The sequence below is a fragment of the Hipposideros armiger genome, unplaced genomic scaffold, assembly GCF_001890085.2.
Source record: "Hipposideros armiger isolate ML-2016 unplaced genomic scaffold, ASM189008v1 scaffold_788, whole genome shotgun sequence".
Lineage (NCBI taxonomy): Eukaryota > Metazoa > Chordata > Mammalia > Chiroptera > Hipposideridae > Hipposideros > Hipposideros armiger.
The window spans coordinates 129455-136708 of NW_017732138.1; the positions used below are offsets into that span (position 1 = coordinate 129455).

At 42.0% G+C, this 7254-nt stretch overlaps 1 protein-coding gene across 9 annotated transcripts in view; it reads left to right on the top strand.

The window, feature by feature from the left end:
* Positions 1-7254, top strand: part of NCK2 (NCK adaptor protein 2) — a 142310-nt gene that overhangs the window by 68935 nt on the left and 66121 nt on the right. For all 9 annotated transcript variants that reach the window (XM_019628420.1, XM_019628427.1, XM_019628422.1 and 6 more), the window contains one exon: positions 5206-5388. The gene's annotated coding sequence lies outside the window, so the exon portion shown is untranslated. The remainder of the gene's footprint in view (positions 1-5205; positions 5389-7254) is intronic.

Sequence of the window (7254 nt, forward strand, 5' to 3'; positions counted from 1 at the left end):
CTGCTCAGAACACTGCAGTCAAGAGAAATGCAGAAAGGATGGACTTTTGTCTACTAGCTCTCTGTCTTCACGACTAAAGTAAAACATAATTGCAAGAATGTTACAGAAAAGAATGACTTTAAAAGTAAAATTCTGCTCCACCCCAGAAATGTATTAGTTGTAACCACTGTAAACAGCTTGTGCCTGGCCTTCCCCAGCTTTTCAAGATTCTATTAAAAAAAAACCAAAATGTAAGAGGGAGATGGGGAGAAGTAGATGAGAGAGACAGGAAAACAGGGTTTGCTCACCGTGTCCCTCTGGGGACCTTGGCCTTTCTTGTAGTTTCCCTCATTCTTTCAGTCCTTCATCCCCAAAAGGTAACGGGCCTGAACTTCAGCAAAATAATCAAAATAATGCTTATACATATTCATAATTAGAAGAGGACTTTGGATCGCCTAGTATGCCTAAATGATCTCAAATAAGAATTCAGTGTCCGTGTGTGTCTGTCTTCCTTTTTTCCTTTCTGTTTTTCCTTCTTTCTTTTTAAAACAGGGGTGTTTGCACAGGTTTTATTCCATAGGTGCAGTTTAGTTAGTGTTAGAAGTTTATTTTCGTCAGCATGCTTTTTATTGGTGGTGTAATTACCTGGACAACAACTGAAACCTGTGGATGCTTAAAAACAAAATGCTAAAGAACTTTTAAAAGTGTTCTCTTGTCTACTTACATTGTTGAGATGTGTTCTTACACAGGTGTTTATACTGATTCTGAAAACTGTGGTTGGACTAGTGGAAAGATCTTAAGAGTAACACCTTTTCAGACCTTTTGGAGAATGGAGTATTGTTATATTTAAAAGGCTAGCATCAGATATATCCACAAAAACCTTTATAAACCATTGGAAAGGTGTTACTAATCAAATTTCTATCTGTTAGGGTTGTTAGGCCACAGACTGTTAAGATTAAGTTCTTACTAAGATTTGTATTATGACTTTCTTGGCATGAAATTTTATTTTAGATAAGCTTTAATAAATGTTTGGTACCACCACATCAATTTTTGATAATTTTCAAGTCTGTGCCCATGTGCCTCAAAGCTACAGAATTAGAGCTGAGGGGGCCTGGTCCTGGATGAGGAAACAGGCCCAGAATCCTACTGGGCATTTGGTGGCTGAGCCAGGCCTGCACCCCGGTCTCCTGACCCACGGCCTCTGGCCACTTTTACTGGTTTTATTATATGAGTATATGGCTGACCCACTGCTTGCAGTTGTGTTCTTTTCTCAGTTTTGGGACACTTGAGGACAGAAATCGTCAATATTCCAGAGCACAGAGCCCTCGGAACTTACTGTATTTTCCCATGTATAAGACACACCCTTTTCCGAAAAATTTGGGGTCTAAAAACTGGGTGCGTCTTATACAGTGGTTGTAGGGTTTTTTTTACTTGCATTTCCCACTTTTTTTCGCGCTTGTTTTTGCACTCATACAACCACTATATAAAACGCACCCAGTTTTTAGACCCCAAATCTTTTGAAAAAGGGTGCATCTTATACATGGAAAATATGGTAGCATCTGACCAGTTACTTTCCTCCCCAGACACCCCCTCAGCCACATGCTGTCTCTTTGAGGCTGTACAGAGAGTTAGAAATTGGTACTCCCCCCCATTTTTATTAATCAGCTTACCAACTGATATAATCGACTGGTAACCAGCGTTACCATTTGGAACATAATTCTAGTCTAGTGTAGAAAAACTTGGTATTTTTCCTACTCAGGACAGCTTTATCTTGAGTAAAAATCCAAATTTCAGTGGAACTTTGTGAACTTGAAAAATAGCCTGTAGTCTTCAGTATTCTCTGAGCCCTGACTGGGAGCCACTGTGCACGATGACAAAAGGTGGTTGACATCATGTCCCTGGAAGCCTCTGAGTGTCAGATCGATAAGCTTTTCCGAGCTGCGCAGAATCGGTCCACATTGGGGAGGAAACCAGGGTTGAACTTTAGCCAAGCCATTCAAGAAAACTCTTGTGTAGTTTTGTTTAGCATCTGAAATCAGCATTTCCTTTCTCGAATAAAGGTTTCCATCAAATCGCCAGTAGGAATGAACTGTAGCTGGTTCTGCCTGCGGCCACCGAGTCAGCCCTGGCCCTGTGCTGCTGTGGTCGGGCACGGACCTCTGTTCATTCTGAGCTGGACCCCACTGAAGCCACTGCGGTGCCTACTTGGTCTGAGGAAAGGTGTCACATTGGGGGCAGGGGGCGGGGGTGGCATTGTGAGCTCAGCAGCCTGTGACATCACATTGGGTTTTTTTGTTTGTTTGTTTGTTTTTCTCTTCCTTTTAAAATAAAAGCAGAAAGATAATTACCTTTAGGTCCGCCTACAGATTAGGGGCCTGGGTGGTTGTCTTGGCGCATTTGGCATATGTAAGTTTTGGGCGTGATGAGCACCCGATGTAACCTGTGAGCCTTTAGGTTGTGTGCAGTACTAGCCAGTCAGATGATGTTATTCAGGACTTTTTTTTTTTTTTGCTGCATTAGCATCCAAGGGAATCAGAGCCTTTGGAAATTAAGGCAGTGTGCGCCCTCATGGGCTTGCTTCTTTGCCACACCATAACGCAGCCCCTACCTGGTTGGAGAGGCTGAAGCCGGCCTCCCAGCGTAGCAGGTGCTCCAGTCAGATGGGAACGGCAGCCCATCTTTGTCTGAGTCTCACAGCTGATGTCACCTTCAGTGATGACGTCACCTTCAGTGATGACATTTGTGGAGAGAAAGCATGGCTGGATGTTGACATCAGACCCGTGTAGGACCCAGATGCCAAGGTGTCAAGGCCTGGGGCCATTCAGCACCCTTGGGAAGATGACAGAAAGCCCAGATGGTGGCTTGGGTATTTCAGAACATAGTTGAGAAAAAGAAAATCTCAGTGTTAGCGGAGAATTTAGATAATCTCTTGGATTTTGCAATGTAAATTTTGTATTATTAAGGGTCCAAATTAATGTGGAGAAAGATCTGTCTACATTTGGTATTAGTGTTCTTTCCTTTCCACACTTCCTTCCTCTTTTGTTTCTAAAGAAGGATGCACATGGTGCTAGGGGAGAAATGTTTTTAAAGGAAAACATACGCCTGTTTCATATATTCCCGTTGCTTGCATTGGGCTGTACACAACACCCTTGAATGAATTCTTGGATGAAGGCCTGCCACACTCCCAGTGACCTCGTACCTGATGGTGTTTGTCTTGTATCTGAGGTTTTTTTTGGCATAAAAGTGTACTTTTCGGGTGGGCTCAGATCACAGGTTGCACTTAGGACCTGAACTCACTTGCTCATCCTTATCAGTTTGGGAATAAGCTCATAACCCCACATTAATCATAGCGGGTGGGCTGACTTCATTCAAACCCAGCAAGACCGGTTTTGATCACTCTGTTTTTTTCTATGTAAGATGTCTGCTGAGTACATTGAGTTTGTCAGTGGAATGCTTTTCTCAACCTAACTTTTCAGTTGACCCCAGGTGGCCATCAGCACCTTTAAATGAATGTTAAAAGGGTGTCACTTTGACTGGAGCTCCTTCCTTGGTTCAGACCCTGCCTTTTCCGCCCCACTTTCCACCTTGCCTACCACACCGTGTCTAAGGACTGGGCCCCAGATCCAGGCCACTGTTCTTTCGCTTTCAGCAGCTAGAGAAGTTGTTCTGCACTAGGTGTGCTGTGGGTGGATGTAGAGTTTGGGAGGCCTGCGTTCCGAACTCTACAGTTCATTAAGGAAAACCTTTAACCTCCCTGAGAAATTAACTCATATACACTTGTATTTGAGTTGGTATTACTATCTTTCCTGGCAGGTTACTGGGAGGATTAAACATTACACTCCTGAGAGCACAGAACATGCAGGGGGAGCCCCATACTGGGACCACCCAAACGGCACACCAGCACCCCCTAGCATTGGTCTAGGGAGATCTGACGTTATGCAAATTCACTTTTCAATTAAACATTAAAAAATACAACGTATGTCTAAAGGAACCCCTGAATATACTAATGCAGAGGTAATGTCTGCAGGAGTGGCTATTGATTGGGTAGCCAACAGTGAGAAACAAGAATCCTTAGTCAAGATGTCAGTCTAGATACCAAAAATTCTGTTTCGAGCGAACCTGTTATTTTACTATAAATCCTCAGCAGAAAGAAGGGCCTATTCATCCTGTTATACATTTAACATCTTACCCAAATCCGCTGTATTTGGTTATCACCTTTTCCTTGTGTTAAATCATATTTTTTGAAAATCACGTAGCCTTTAAAATAAAGCGAGAGAATGCATAAAGAGGAATTAAATTTTTAATCAAAATTTATGAACTTGCTTGTAACATTTTTATGATAGTCCCCCTTGAATTATCTTTCCCTATTTGATGAAAATAGAATTCGATTTTTCTATGAGGTGTTTAGTGTTTTGGGTCATAATCATGCTAGGGATGAATTAATAGATCTTCTCTGAGTGAACTGTCAAGACAGATCCCCCTGGGTTTGAAATGTAATTAAAAATGTCAGCGAACTCACTCGGAGGTCCACGGAGCTTCAGGGTACCCTCGAAAATGTTAGGCGAGGGCTGAGAATAGTTACTCGAGTGTGGTGAATATCACGCGACAGCAGACTCCACACCAGGAGGGGGAGTTGCAGGTCACCTCTGTCAGGCTTCTTTTGTCTTAACTTCCTTATAGTTTGGGATATTATTCTCAGATTTCCTGTAGGGACGTTTTTCACACGAGACAATGGGTCCAGTAGGTGACCTCTCAATAAATGGCCAGTGCAAGAGCCCCAAGACAGGAACGAGCCTCTAAGTGACACCCATACTCTCTGCCACCTGTCTCCCTAATTAGACCCCCAGGCTTGCTTCCTTCCCCCTCGGCAGCCCCCCCTTTGATTTTGGCAGGCTCCGAAGGGTGTGCATCCGGGGTGGCAGGGTAGAAGGGCTGAAAGAACTTAGGATCCCTCGTTTATGGCCGTTTGTCCCCACCCTTCCAATCCCTTTCCTTCACAGAGTATGTAGTTGATCTCCCTGACCTTGGCCTCAGAGCTGATTGGGGAGTAGAAGGTGGCGAGGTGGAAGCATTTTTGTTTGGGTAGAGAGCAGTAGATACAGAGCAACTTTTTTTCTGGGGTTTATTAGAAATATTATTTTCAGGCAAATAATGTTATTTGTTAAGCAATTACTTAAAATCAAATAAGCAAGCAGTCCTCATATATGATTCTTTGTCTCTTTTCAGATTTCATGTTTCTTTTCTACAAGTGATTTCTCAGATCACAGTTCTCTGCTGACATTTGAGTTGGATTTGAATGTTTGGAGAATTCCTGCAGCTTTGTAATTTCAGAGGTGTAATCAGCTGAAAAATTCACCTTTTGAGGAGTTCTGTGTTTTGCCCGTCATCTCGTGTAACTGAGTGCCAAGGGTAAGTCTGCGGTTTCCTACTAAAACCAGGTGGGAGAAGTTGCTGCTTTTGCCTCAAATGCTCGATTTGCACAGTAGGTTTCACAATAGTAATATGGTAATAAATGTTGCCCTGATTTGATGAGTCACATAAAATTTCAGTTTTCAAGGGCCTTGATTCAAAAATTAGATTTACTTTCCTGCTGTCGCCTGTGTAGCTGGGAAGCAGAGTGCAGGCACCTCCCACCTGTACCACATCCTTGAGCCTCAGCTCGTTGGCCCAACAGATGGTCCTCGAGCCTGTACGGTGGGGCGTTCTGTGTGCTGTGTGGGGAGCCCCACGATAAGTAAGAACCTCCGTCAGGGTGCCTTCAGTCTAGCGAAGCTTTCCTTCCCATTTTGATGCAGAGAAATCTGCAGCAAAAGATGCAAACAGATAAAGGACTCTAAGGAAAGTTTTACTTGTTTGTATGAGAAAACTGTGTGTATGTTAAAATAAAATCGTATCTGTAATATAACGTGTGGACTCTGAGATCCAGGGGCCCTATAATAACAGATGCTGGACCAAAAAAAAATATCTGTATAAAAGAAAGATTTCTTAGCCCTAACAAATCATTTGGGACATTCGATTTAGAATATAAGTGCTGTATGGAAGTCCAGTTAACCTGGTGTTCCCTCTCGGCTGGTAGTAAGGAGTGCTTTATGAGAAGGTATGATTTCACCTCCAGAGTATAGGGGCAACACCCGAATCGTTAGCTTTCCTTCAGAACCTTATTTTGCTTCTGTTATTCATAGATCGTTTTAAACCATTCTTGAATCTGTAACTTTGGACTATAAAATCTCTTGGTATGATTTCTATAAATGCATTAGTTTAGTATAAATTAGAATTTTCTTTCATTTGGTCTAAAACTACTACTAAAAATTTTGTAAACATTTTTTTTCTCCTTAACCACATTTATTTGGTGAGGGGGCCAAAGGCGGGGAGGGCATCTTAATTTATGTTCCCTTTTCATGTGTGTTAACCAGAACAGTGTATAATTAATATGTAGTATTTCAATAGGGTAGGATTGAGTGTCTGAGTGTCTTTGCCTTATTATCCTTTATGATTTATTTTGAAGAAAATGACACATTCTCCTCTTTATTTAGGGTGTTGTTCATTATGATTTCCAGGTCTACCTGGTTTGGAATGGAGGGCTCAGAGCTCATATTGTGCAGCCGGATTGTAAGCCCTCCCCTTTCTCCCTGCACATACCTTGCCCTCCCAGGACCTTGTTGGTTTTACTAGCTTTACATCCCCTCCTGCATTCATAGGGCATTCCCAGGTTTCTCTTCCAGATTTTATGCAAGACAGACACCATCAGGGTGTTTTGCATCCAAATCCTAGGCGATTTCTATTGCATTAAAAAACAAAAACAAAAAAAACTTCTATGGCAACTCAATTTTTTTTTTTTTTTTTTTTGCAACTCAATTTCAATAGTCATTGCAGTGGAACCTTTTAAGACTTAGTCATTTATAAATGCAGCCATATATTTCATGGCACTATAAGCTAGAAATTAGTGCAGATCCTCAAATCTGATCATCAGATTTCACTAGTAATTCCTCAGTAACAGAATCAAAAACTACTTTAGAATGTTCTTGATCGTCAGTGACATGAAGTTATTGTCAGGGTCCTCTTCCAGAAAGTAGTGAGCCAGCCTATTACTGTCGTGCAAACCAGAGGTGATGCCTGGTGTGACTAGGTGGAGAGCCATACCTGATTATCATGAAAATGTACTGACAAGAATATTTATACCTGTATAATTTTAAAGAAGTATTAGTGTGTAAGTTCATGAGATCCACACCAAAACCCTGATTTGATACTCATTAAATATGACTTGTGGGGGCCGGC